The sequence below is a fragment of the Protomyctophum bolini genome, assembly GCF_963924005.1.
Source record: "Protomyctophum bolini genome assembly, chromosome: 16".
Taxonomy (NCBI): Eukaryota; Metazoa; Chordata; class Actinopteri; order Myctophiformes; family Myctophidae; genus Protomyctophum; species Protomyctophum bolini.
The window spans coordinates 40,836,773-40,850,738 of NC_137877.1; the positions used below are offsets into that span (position 1 = coordinate 40,836,773).

The 13,966-nt window shown below is 48.4% G+C and overlaps 1 protein-coding gene across 1 annotated transcript in view; it reads right to left on the minus strand.

Moving 5' to 3' along the window:
- Positions 1 to 13,966, minus strand: part of enox1 (ecto-NOX disulfide-thiol exchanger 1) — a 125,907-nt gene that overhangs the window by 84,587 nt on the left and 27,354 nt on the right. The window contains exon 2 of the mRNA XM_080785829.1: positions 5,603 to 5,640. The gene's annotated coding sequence lies outside the window, so the exon portion shown is untranslated. The remainder of the gene's footprint in view (positions 1 to 5,602; positions 5,641 to 13,966) is intronic.

Genomic DNA, 13,966 nt, shown 5'->3' on the forward strand with positions numbered 1-13,966 from the left:
CGCCCCTCCAAAATACAAGAAATCGAGGGAGGTTAGTGAATTATGCCGTGTGTGCTATGACATGTGAGCTTATACCATAATCACACGCAGTAATCCTTAATCATATTCAATGGCTTTCGGATAGGAATTCGACAGACTGCACATGAAGAAGAGCACTGCAGAGAGGAGGATGTGTGTCTGTGATCAGCTGATGCTCGTTGACGCTTGTTGATGCATTTATTTATTTAGTTATTGGGAGGGGGGGGGGGGGTGGGTCACATCCTGAAGAGGTTGAGAAGAACCATGATATACTGTGATGTCACTATATCACTGTTCTTTTCATCGGCACGTTTGACTGTCAAGGTTTCAGCCTGAATTCTATACTGAACTGTTCCGTTTCTGACAATGCACCAACAATCTACTGAACTGTTCTGTTTCTGACCATCTACTGAACTGTTCTGTTTCTGACAATGCACCAACAATCTACTGAACTGTTCTGTTTCTGACAATCTACTGAACTGTTCTGTTTCTGACAATGCACCAACAATCTACTGAATTGTTCTGTTTCTGACAATGCACCAACAATCTACTGAATTGTTCTGTTTCTGACAATGCACCAACAATCTACTGAATTGTTCTGTTTCTGACGATCTACTGAACTGTTCTGTTTCTGGCAATGCACCAACAATCTACTGAATTGTTCTGTTTCTGACGATCTACTGAACTGTTCTGTTTCTGGCAATGCACCAACAATCTACTGAATTGTTCTGTTTCTGACGATCTACTGAACTGTTCTGTTTCTGGCAATGCACCAACAATCTACTGAATTGTTCTGTTTCTGACGATCTACTGAACTGTTCTGTTTCTGACGATCTACTGAACTGTTCTGTTTCTGACGATCTACTGAACTGTTCTGTTTCTGGCAATGCACCAACAATCTACTGAATTGTTCTGTTTCTGACGATCTACTGAACTGTTCTGTTTCTGACAATGCACCAACAATCTACTGAACTGTTCTGTTTCTGACGATCTACTGAACTGTTCTGTTTCTGACAATGCACCAACAATCTACTGAATTGTTCTGTTTCTGACGATCTACTGAACTGTTCTGTTTCTGGCAATGCACCAACAATCTACTGAACTGTTCTGTTTCTGACAATGCACCAACAATCTACTGAATTGTTCTGTTTCTGACGATCTACTGAACTGTTCTGTTTCTGACAATGCACCAACAATCTACTGAATTGTTCCGTTTCTGACAATCTACTGAACTGTTCTGTTTCTGACAAAGTGACAATGCACCAACAATCTACTGAACTGTTCTGTTTCTGACGATCTACTGAACTGTTCTGTTTCTGACAATCTACTGAACTGTTCTGTTTCTGACGATCTACTGAACTGTTCTGTTTCTGACGATCTACTGAACTGTTCTGTTTCTGACAATCTACTGAACTGTTCTGTTTCTGACAAAGTGACAATGCACCAACAATCTATACTGAATTGTTCCGTTTCTGACAATCTACTGAACTGTTCTGTTTCTGACAATCTACTGAACTGTTCTGTTTCTGACAAAGTGACAATGCACCAACAATCTATACTGAATCGACAATGGCAGAGACATGTAAAGTTCTCAAACGCCTGTACAAAACACAAACTTCTCAGTATTACCCGTATTGCTTGCAAGATCATCGGAACTCCCTCCGCACACTCAGATATGAACAATAAGGCCACCACACGGTTATAGCACTTTCGACATCACATGACACTGATCATCCTCTGTGTCGCTTTCTTATAACCTCATGCCATCTGGACAAAGATACAGAACCTTTCCATGGAAAAAAAGGTCCGTTTTAGTAGGAGCTTTGTCCCCTCGGCCATCACGGCATTAACCCATTCTGAACGGGAACTAATTTTGGTGTTAGCATCATGTTATGCTTTAGCTATTGAAAAATAGCAGATCTACAAGCTCATAGCGCGCCACTCGGTGGCGCGCTATGAGCTTGTAGGTCTGCTATTTTTGAAAAATCGAACGACTGACATTTTTTTAATCTGATCTCGGGTCAGAATGGGTTCATCAGACCAGTGTGTGTGTCCAGTGGAAACCTCGTATGAATCTGATCTCAGGTCAGAATGGGTTAAACAAACTGCCCCGCCGATGATGAGGATGATTATGAGCATGGCGCCTGTCTCAGACATGATGTCTCAGACATGCGCAGAGCAAGTTCAGTCAGGGAACCTCAGTGCAGAACGCTGCCCGCCGTTAATTGGGCCGCCTCAGCATCACGCTCTCATCCACATGATTCACTCAGCCAATCACACACTCATACTCCATCTTCATATCGGCTATTTACTCTGGAAGGTTTGCACTCTTGCATGCTTGCTGCTGCTATATCTGCTGCGCTGCCGTCTCACCCTCCTCCACCCCAGCTACCACCTGACTCACCCTCCTCCACCCCAGCTACCACCTGTCGTTTTGGATCTGCTGTTTAGGTATACGGGGGATTCGGAGTCCCTATATGGTTGGGACTGATGCGCTTGATCTGAGTACCTATAAAAAAAGCAGATCCAATTCATCGCCAAACAATAATAGACATACCGGTATGTATATTCAATAAATATCTATGCCATCCATTCTTGAGTTGTCCTGACTGAAGTGTATACAGTGTATGATATATCTGTGTACTGTGGGGAGCTCATGTTTTTGTATTGTCTTGGTGTTGATGTTTTCACATGCTCTGTGTCGTTTTTGATCTGCAGGTGTTTGAAGAACAGAAATATCCTTCGGGACAATAAAGATTATTATGAACAACACAGAGGCGCGACCATTATTCTGCCATTCTGCAGGCCGTGGTCGCTGACGCACTGGCCTCAGAGTCTGGAGCGTTTCACGTCGGCCTGCGCGGTCAACCGCTCGATATCTCTGCAGCCCGATTCTCTCTCTCTCTCTCTCTCTCTCTCTCTCTCTCTCTCTCTCTCTCTCTCTCTCTCTCTCTCTCTCACTGGCCTCAGAGTCTTGAGTGTTTCACGTCGGCCTGCGCGGTCAACCGCTCGATATCTCTGCAGCCCGTCTCTCTCTCTCTCTCTCTCTCTCTCTCTCTCTCTCTCTCTCTCACTGGCCTCAGAGTCTTGGGTGTTTCACATCGGCCTGCGCGGTCAACCGCTCGATATCTCTGCAGCCCGTCTCTCTCTCTCTCTCTCACTGGCCTTTAGAGTCTTGAGTGTTTCACATCGGCCTGCGCGGTCGGCCGCTCGATATCTCTGCAGCCAGTCTCTCTCTCTCATCCTCTCTCTCACTGGCCTCAGAGTCTTGAGTGTTTCACATCGGCATGCGCGGTCGGCCGCTCGATATCTCTGCAGCCCGTCTCTTTCTCTCTCTCTCTCTCTCTCTCTCATCGATCTGTGAGGGGGGGCGAGCAAGCCTCCCTCCCTCCCTCCCTCCCTCCCTCCCTGGACACAGCATCTGCTACAAACGAGGAACAGACGGCATGTATAGCGGGCCAGCCGGCCGGGCGGGCGGGCGGGCGAATCCAGATGCCCTCCAAAACCACGACGTTTTGATGAGCCTCGCCTCATCTCGTCTACACATCGAAATCCCAACTAATGGCAAGCTCATGCCTTTGACCGGTTATACTACGTATACCTAGGATGTGGAACTCTCTTCCCCTGCATATCAGACATGGCAACCTCAGTTGATGACTTTAACCCATTCTGACCTGAGATCAGATTCATACGAGGTTTCCACTGGACACACACTGGTCTGATGAACCCATTCTGACCTGAGATCAGATTCTAAAAATGTCAGTCGTTCTTTGATTTTTCAAAAATAGCAGACCTACAAGCTCATAGCGCGCCACTCGGTGGCGCGCTATGAGCTTGTAGATCTGCTATTTTTCAATAGCTAAAGCATAACATGATGCTGACACCAAAATGGGTTCCCGTTCAGAATGGGTTAAGAGGCGGCTAAAAACCCATTTCTATTTGACTGATTTTAACTGATTCCGTTGTAACCTTATCTTACATTTACTTTTAATTTCAACGAATTCTATACTGACCAGATTTGAAGCTATTACTTTTGTTTTTTTTATATGCTTGTTAAATGTTTTGCATTTATGTGAATTCCTTTTTACTTGTATGTAAAGCACTTTGAACTACACTTGTGTCTGAAAAGTGCTCTATAAACAAAGATTATTATATTATTATTACACGGGACAGCGCTCTTCGGCCTCCCTGTTTCGTTGCTGTGATATAATCTAGAACAAACATCTTCTGTTGAATGAATGAATGAATGACCTTTATTTATATAGCACCCTTCTCAGCACGAGTAGGTGCTTTACAATAATACAAAAATAAAACTATAACAACAGCAGGCAGCCATTATCACAGAGTAAACAGTGAAAACATAGCATCAAAAAGGACAATAAGAACACACAGATAAAAACACAAACAGTAGAAAATCAAGTGTCATAGGTGACCAAAAAGCCTGTCTGAACATGTACGTTTTCAATTGTTTCTGTTCTGTTGTACCGTAGTATAGCAGCAGCCTATATGCTCCATCCAGGCCACAGTGTTCAGAGGGAAAACCACAGAGGACTTCTCTGCACAAAACATCTTTTTAGTCTCTGACCTGTTTTTTTGTTTTCTTTTCGCTTCCACGAGATCTTAAAAGTCCCGCTGAGGTTCTTTCCCGTTGACCCGCTGATCCCAATGTGAACGCTTCTATATAGTCTACTCGCCTGCAGCCCACGGAGCCCCATTGTGAACCCGGACATGCTGAGTATACGCCAAGGTTTTATGTTAGAAATGTTGAATATGGGTCCGCAGCATGTAGAAACTATGCCAGATTGGTAACTTGCACATGTTGAGCAATTTTCATAATTGGCACAATGTGTGACCATACCATTAAAGTGAGTGAGTAAGTGATTTCACTTAATTCAAATATCACTTATTTTTTTTGTTTTGTTGTGATAATCCTCTCTACTATAGAGTGTGCTGACCATATAAGGAGTTCCTCCCTGTCCCCAGTTAACCCCTGGGGGGGGGGGTCAAAAAACCGTAGGTTTCGTTTTTGACTCTCTATCCTGATTGGACGAAGGCTTATAGGTCCCACAGCCAAAAACGAAACCTACGGTTTTTTGAGTGAAATCACTTACTCTACCTTTAACAACCTATAGAAGGCAAAATAAATTTTACCTTGAGTCTACTGTAAAGGCATTCATTCATTCAATCTACAGTATAATGAATGATTCACATATAATGCATGGGGAAATGTGGTTGCTGTCTCAGATCACACATGAGTTGCGATTCATGCCTTGGCTGGCGGAATTATTCCCACCCCCCCCCCCCCCCCCCCCCCCTCTCTCTCCAGCTCTTAAAATACTCCATAAGTCACATAGGCCTTTAGTCATGCTGCTCACACTTCTCAGACACAGACACAAACACAGCTGCCCGTCATCAGTCATCAGTCATCAGTTATCATCACCCGCTTGGACCAATCTGTTGGTTCCATCATGGAATCTAACCCATGCTGTTCACATTAATGATATACAGGCGGACGGACGGACGGACAGACAGACAGACGGAGAGACAGACAGACAGACAGACAGACAGACAGAGTGGAACTTACCGTCCTGTCCAGCTGTCTCGCACGCTCCTATTTGGTCCCTGGAGAGACAGAGAGAGAGAGAGAGAGAGAGAGAGAGAGAGAGAGACGATCAATATATGCCACATCAATTGTTCTCATCATTCTCCAACGACTGTGGAGGCTAAACTGAAGCCTGGTGTGTGTCTGTAGCAGCGTGTCTCAGAGCCCTCACTCTCCCCCTGGTCACACAGGGATATCCCTTTGGTCTAGTGGTTATTAAGATGTTGGACTTTCATGCGGGGGACCCGAGTTCGAATCCTGCGTGCGTGCGTGATTTGCAACGCACGCACGCACACACGCACGTGTGCAGTGCTTGCGCGCATGTGCGTTCTGGGGGGTTGCGGTGGATGAAGGCGGAACGCAATTAAACTCCAGTTTGATTTACAGCATCCTGGGGAGAAGAACTGAGTGTGTGCACGCCCGCTCACGCACTGTGTGTGTGCGTGCGTGCGCACACACAGACCGGCAAAGAAGAGCAGTAAAACAAGACATACAGACAGATGGCCGTTTCAACTCAATTGTGTGTGTGTGTGTGTGTGTGTGTGTGTGTGTGTGTGTGTGTGTGTGTCAGTGAGTGAGTGTGTGTGTGTGTGTGTGTGTAAAGTCCATAGACTTTACGACGTAAACCATCATGTCGTCACCTATTGAGCAGCCACCTGGCGAGGCACATTGCACAGGCCTTGTTGACAGTTTCACGTATCTTGGACTCTGGACAATTAGTCAGGGGATATTAATAAATATTTCAATCAATCAATCAATTCACCGATCTGAGTGGCGAGTGCCCACCCTTTTTGTGCCGATACGAACAACAATAAAAGCCTGGATATACCAAGGCTATACTTCGACACTAACTCTGGGGGAGCCCGCACAGGGATCGTACCGGGAACCTCTCGGTTCCAACGATGCATGAGCCACTGCCGCCCCATAAGTGTGTGCAAAGCATACATGCTTGCTTACAGTGCATGCTGGCTTGTGAGCTATAGTTTGTATTGTTGTATTCGAATCGACAGACAAAGGCAAAGCAAGACAAACAAGCCAACCAAAGACAATTACAAGGTAGCGTGCACGCAGGTTGTGTGCGTGTGTGTGTGTGTGTGTGTGTGTGTGTGTGTGTGTGTGTGTCACATGTGTGAATGTAGAGAAAGATAAGCAGCAACTGCAGGTCTCCGAAGACCACCCTCTCTATTCATCAACCTATTCTTCGCAACTGACACACACACACACACACACACACACACACACACACACACACACACACACACACACACACACACACACACACACACACAGCAGCTATTGTTACAGTCTTGACACACAAAAGGCCCCACTAATTGTGTGTGTGTTGTTTATTGTGATCAATCACCCGGGCTGTGCTGGCGGAGGTGCAGGTATAGGCATGTAGAGCCGGGGTGAGGGGCAACAGGGGGGTCCAGAGGGGGCATGTAGAGACAGGGTGAGGGGCAACAGGGGGGTGCAGAGGGGCATGTAGAGACAGGGTGAGGGGCAACAGGGTGGTCCATAGGGGCATGTAGAGACAGGGTGAGGGGCAACAGGGGGGTCCATAGGGGCATGTAGAGAAAGGGTGAGGGGCAACAGGGGGGTCCATAGGGGCATGTAGAGACAGGGTGAGGGGCAACAGGGGGGTCCAGGGGGGGCATGTGGAGACAGGGTGAGGGGCAACAGGGGGGTCCATAGGGGCATGTGGAGACAGGGTGAGGGGCAACAGGGGGGTCCAGGGGGGCATGTAGAGACAGGGTGAGGGGCAACAGGAGGGTCCAGGGGGGCATGTAGAGACAGGGTGAGGGGCAACAGGGGGGTCCAGGGGGGCATGTAGAGACAGGGTGAGGGGCAACAGGAGGGTCCAGGGGGGCATGTAGAGACAGGGTGAGGGGCAACAGGGGGGTCCAGGGGGGCATGTAGAGACAGGGTGAGGGGCAACAGGGGGGTCCAGGGGGGCATGTAGAGACAGGGTGAGGGGCAACAGGGGGGTCCAGGGGGGCTGCTTAGCAGCGCTGTAGTCTCGTCCAACCTACTGCCACCAGCCTTGTTCCACCTGCAGCCCCGCCATAAATCACTGCTAATGACACTGAGACGCTGCCTCGGGGGAGGAGGGAGGGGGGGGGGAGAGAGAGAGAGAGAGAGAGAGAGAGAGAGAGAGAGAGAGAGAGAGAGAGAGAGAGAGAGAGAGAGAGAGAGATTGAGATTATATTGGGTTAAGTGATCTGCTTTTAGCAACTCTCAGGATATTATTTGTAATGGTAAAAGGATTATTAGTGAAATTGTATGTGATGGCTTGCAATAATGGTGCATTTATATAACGCTTTTTTTATCCAAAGCACTTTACATATACATTTCACACACACATTCACACACCGATGGCGGAGGAAACCATGTAAGGTATACCAACCTGCACATCGGGAGCAATCAGGGGTTCAGAGTCTTGCTCAAGGACACTTCCACACTAACTCCCGGGATCGAAACCAGGCAACCTTGCGGTTCCCAAGCGGCCTCTCTACCTCCTGATGCACTGCCACCCCTGTAGCCTATACACCGGACGTGCACTGCTCGATGGGATATGGTCTCACATCAATAAAGACAGACTATAACTCACATCCACTGGACGGGAGGTGTATGGACCAACAGTGATATAACTCACATCCACTGGACAGGTGCAGATGCAGGACCCAACAGTGGATAACGCAATGTAAAAACAAGAATGACACATGGTATCACTGGTGAAACAAGCGCTCTCCGTTGTGCACCTGCCCCTAGTATACTGTTCGTTATTACCGTATGTGTATGTTTCTCTGAGACAAACTCGCGGACGTTATCTGCGTTCGTTTCCGACGTTCTTTTGTCGGTTCGATCACCATGGTTTGCTGTGTATAGCTCCAGTTAGCTCATAGCATTAGCGCTAAACGGCGGCCATAGAGTTATACTGCAGCATTGCATGAGAGTCTGGGTTAACACTTCCTCGTTGTGGCCTTTCAAGGCTTAGGCGGCGTTTCAGAGTATGGGTTCAGACTCGGGGTATAAGCCAATCATGAAGGCCATGAAAAATAGAAGTCTGCACACGGAAACTCTGTAAAGCTCACAGAATGATGAAGACTGTGTCCAAACGTTATAATGATCTCACACCACATCACATCCTGGGACATCCTGGACTCTATGTCTCTCTGTCTCTCTCTCTCTCTCTCTCTCTCTCTCTCTGTCTCTCTCTCTCTCTCTCTGTCTCTCTGTCTCTCTGTCTCTCTGTCTCTCTCTCTCTGGTCTAATAGTGGCCATCCATTATAATCCACTCCTTCCCCCATCATGCCACTAATGTCTTCCAGAGTCTAATCAAATCAAAGTGTCGCCCTTCGGTTGGCACGGCGACAGAAGACCAAAACCAGGCCGGATCTCCGAGGGAGGGAGGACACCGCGAGGTGGATCTCTGCACCGCTGCTGCCTCTAATTGGCCGTGGACCGGCTAATCACTGTTCAGCCATGTGATCATGGCTGGCACCGGGCCCACAGGACCCCGCCCCCCAGCCATGTGATCATGCGGGCTGGCGCCGGGCCCATGAAGGACCCGGCCTAGTGCGGCGGCATCGCCAGAGGAGTTATACCTCCATGTTTTCCTTCAGGAAAAAAATATCAATACTGCATTGTATTCATTACGGCAGGGGATGTGCACACATAGACATGCAGAGGGGGCTTGAGCCCCTGCCCCCTTTTACCCGTCTGTAAAACAACTGCCCTCTCCAGACCACGAATGCATAGCATTCACTATTACTTACTTACTTACTCCTCTTCGTCCCCAATGGGACATAAGGCTTCAATGAGCGCTCTCCATTTCATTCGATCTCTGGCAGCATGTTGCGCCTCTCCCCAGGACAGATTCATCTGTTCCAGCTCCTGCGTCACAGTTCTGCGCCAGGTGGTCTTGGGCCTCCCAGGTTTTCTTTTTCCTGGTGGTGTCCATCTTAAAGCCACCTTTGTGATGCAGTCCTGCTCCATTCTCAGTACATGCCCTAGCCATCTCAGTCGTCTGTGTGTAATGTCCTTTGTAATGCTCCGGCTCCCTGTTTGTTTGTACAGTTCATTGTTGGATATTTTATTTGGCCAAAAGATCTGACATATACGTCTTAGGCATCTGTTGTGGAACACTTCCATTTTCCTTGTGTCTGTCTTGACCACTCTCCAGCTCTCAGATCCATACAGCAGAACAGACTTGACATTGCTGTTGTATATGAGCATCTTCGTTTTGAGGCTATACTTTTTGGATTTCCAGATGGATCGGAGTTGGGAGAAGGCACCCTGAGCCTTTCCCAGCCTTGCTCTGATGTCTTTTGATGCCCCACTGTCCTTACTGATAAGGCTGCCCAGATAGGTGAAATCGTCCACAAACTCGAGTGGTTTTTCATCGACAAGGATGGGTTGTGTGGGGGTGGAGTTCACACACAACACTTGTGTTTTTGAGGTGTTTATACCGAGTCCGACCTGTCTGGCGAAGGTGCTAAGCCTGTCAGTTTTAGCCTGCATGTTGTTGTGGTTTGTGGATAGGAGAGCAAGATCATCAGCGAAGTCAAGGTCTTCCAACTGGGAGAATAGGGTCCACTGGATGCCTCTCGGTCTGTCAGCTGTGGTGTTGGTGGTGATCCAGTCAATGGCGACAAGGAAGAGGATAGGAGAGATGATGCACCCCTGTCTCACTCCGGACTGCACGGGAAACGCCTCAGAGAGGTTATTCCCCATGATGATACTACACTCAAAATGTTCATAGAATGTTTTTATGATGGATATGAGCTTTGGTGGTATCCCATAGGAGTTCAGTATCTTCCAGAGGGTGTTTCGGTGGACACTATCAAAAGCCTTCTTGAAGTCCACGAAATTGATGTAGAGGGGTGTGTTCCATTCTAGGCACTGCTCTATTATGTTCCGCAGTGCAAATATCTGGTCTGTACATCCTCTTCCCTTCCTGAAGCCTGTTTGCTCCTGTCTAAGCCTGGTGTCAATGGCTGTCTCCATCCTGTTGAGAAGGACTCTGCAGAACACTTTGCTTGGAATAGATAAAAGTGTGATTCCACGCCAGTTGTCGCAGTTCTTGAGGTTGCCTTTCTTTGGGATTTTGACAATAAGACCTTTGGACCAGTCTTCAGGGATGGTGTCACTATTCCAAATGTTTTGGAAGAGGTCCGTCAGCACTCGTGTTGATGTAGCAATGTCGGCCTTCAGCATCTCGGCATGGATGGTATCAATGCCACATGCTTTGCCACTCTTCAGAGTCTGTATGGCGGATTTAATCTCAGCAGAGTCAGGGGGATTGATGTTGATGTCCAGGATATTGTATGTTGTTGTGATGTTGGCTGGTTGTTCTGGCTCAGGGAGGTTGAGTACTTCCTGGAAGTGTTGAACCCATCGGGCTGCTTGCTCACGCTCTGTTGTACAGATGTTGCCATTCTTGTCCATAACATGGGCAGTTTGGTTTGTACATTTGCCGCAGAGACGCTTGGTTATCTTGTACACTGTGCCCAAGTTTCCATAGGCTGCAGCCTTCTCAGCTTCACTTGCCAGGTGTTCAACAAAGACCCTTTTGTCTCTCCTCGCACTCCTCTTTACCTCTCTGTCCTTGTTTTTATAGGACGTGTTGGCTTTTTCGAGGAGTCGTTGGGACTTGGTGTTCAGAGCCTTTGCCTTCAACTGCTTTCTCTCTTCGATTTTCTGCCAAGTGTCAGCCGATATCCATTCTTTGGCCCCTTTTGGTTTGAAGCCCAGGACCTTCTTTGCCGTTTCGGTGTATATGTTTTTGATGGCATTCCATTTGCTGCTTACAGTGGGTTCTTCTATGATTTCAAAAGAAGCCTCTAGTGTGCTGAAGCGGTTTCTGAGCTCCAACACAAACTCCTTGTTTTTGTTTGGATACTGGAGTTTTGCAATGTCCAGTTTCCTCTGCCGGTGGCCTTGTGGGATTGACTTCTTCAACTTGAGTTTAATGGTGGCAGCGATTAGGTAGTGGTCACTAAAGGCATCTGCTCCCCGATAAGCTCTAACATCTTGCAGTGACCTGCGCCATTTGCCATTGATGATAATGTGGTCGATTTGGTTGATGGTCCTACCATCAGGTGACTGCCACGTGAGCTTATGGATGTTCTTGTGAGGGAAGATGGTACCTCCGATGACCAGGTTGTTACTCATGCAGAGATCGACCAGGCGTTCGCCATTGTTGTTCCTTTCGCCACATCCGTGCCTGCCCATTGCCCTCTCATTGTTGGAGTTATCGGTTCCCACTTTGGCATTCATGTCACCAGTTAAGAGAAGCATGTCATGTTGGGGTACCTTAGAAACTGCCATTTGTAGTTGTTCATACCAGTCTTCTTTGACCTCCTCCTCTGCCTCGTTGGTTGGTGCGTAGCACTGTAGGATGGTGAGTTTACAGAACTTGGAGTTGAGGCGTACTCTGATCAGCCTCTCGCTTACTGGTTCCCATTCAAGCAGGGTTTTAGCTTTCTCCTTGGAGATTATGATGGCTACACCATGTGTGTGGGTGTTTTCATGGCCCGAATGGAGGATGATAGACCCATCATGCAGGACTTGACGTCCGGAGCCAGTCCAGTGACTTTCACTTATACCCAGGATGTCCAGGTGGTACCTTTTCATCTCGCTGAGGACTTGTGCTGTCTTAGTGGTCTCAAACATGGTTCGGACGTTCCACGCTCCAAAGCGGATCGTGGTTTTAGGCCCCAGTAGGCCCTCTTTCGCACTCCTGACTTCCTTCCGGCTTTCATCAGGAGTGGTCATACTGCCACCCAAAGAATTTGCGTAGCCAGAGTCTACCAAGAGCCTGGTGTCAATAGGATTGTTCATTGTAGTTTCTGTAACAATGGTTTTTTTATGGGGTGGCATTGTTAGTGCCACGCCCAACCCCCAACCTGGAGGGCCAGTGTGCTGTCTTTCGTCTCACTCCTCGCCCAAGACCTGTCTGGTATGGTTAAACCTGCCAGGAGCACTAGGCTCCCCCCAGCATAGCTCTTAGGGTCATAGAAGTACCCAAGCCTCTCCACCACGACAAGGTCACAGCACGGGGGAGAAGCATTTAGCATATAGCATATAGCATTCACTATACATGGCAAAAATGCCACTCCTTTAAGAAGTCTCCTGAACTTTTGCGTTTAACAAATCTGTTTAGAAATGCAAATGTCGTTACACCACATCTCGTGGAACGGGCGATTCGTAACCCGCAGAACGGGTGATTCGTAACCCGCTGAACGGGTGATTCGTAACCCGCAGAACGGGCGATTCGTAACCCGCAGAACGGGTGATTCGTAACCCGCTGAACGGGTGATTCGTAACCCGCAGAACGGGCGATTCTTAACCCGCTGAACGGGTGATTCGTAACCCGCAGAACGGGTGATTCGTAACCCGCAGAACGGGTGATTCGTAACCCGCAGAACGGGCGATTCGTAACCCGCAGAACGGGCGATTCGTAACCCGCAGAACGGGTGATTCGTAACCCGCAGAACGGGTGATTCGTAACCCGCAGAACGGTTGATTCGTAACCCGCAGAACGGGTGATTCGTAACCCGCAGAACGGGTGATTCGTCACCCGCTGAACGGGTGATTCGTAACCCGCTGAACGGGTGATTCGTCACCCGCTGAACGGGTGATTCGTAACCCGCAGAACGGGTGATTCGTAACCCGCAGAGCAGGTGATTCGTAACCCGCAGCACGGGTGATTCGTAACCCACAGAACGGGTGATTCGTAACCCACAGAACGGGTGATTCGTAACCCACAGCACGGGTGATTCGTAACCCGCAGAACGGGTGATTCGTAACCCACAGAACGGGTGATTCGTAACCCACAGAACGGGTGATTCGTAACCCACAGAACGGGTGATTCGTAACCCACAGAACGGGTGATTCGTAACCCACAGCACGGGTGATTCGTAACCCACAGAACGGGTGATTCGTAACCCACAGAACGGGTGATTCGTAACCCACAGAACGGGTGATTCGTAACCCACAGAACGGGTGATTCGTTTACCCGCAGAACGGGTGATTCGTAACCCGCAGAACGGGTGATTCGTAACCCGCAGAACGGGTGATTCGTAACCCGCTGAACGGGCGATTCGTAACCCACTGAACGGGTGATTCGTAACCCGCAGAACGGGTGATTCGTAACCCACAGAACGGGCGATTCGTAACCCACTGAACGGGTGATTCGTAACCCGCAGAACGGGCGATTCGTAACCCGCTGAACGGGCGATTCGTAACCCGCTGAACGGGTGATTCGTAAACCACTGAACGGGTGATTCGTAACCCGCAGAACGGGTGATTCGTAACCCACAGAACGGGTGATTCGTAACC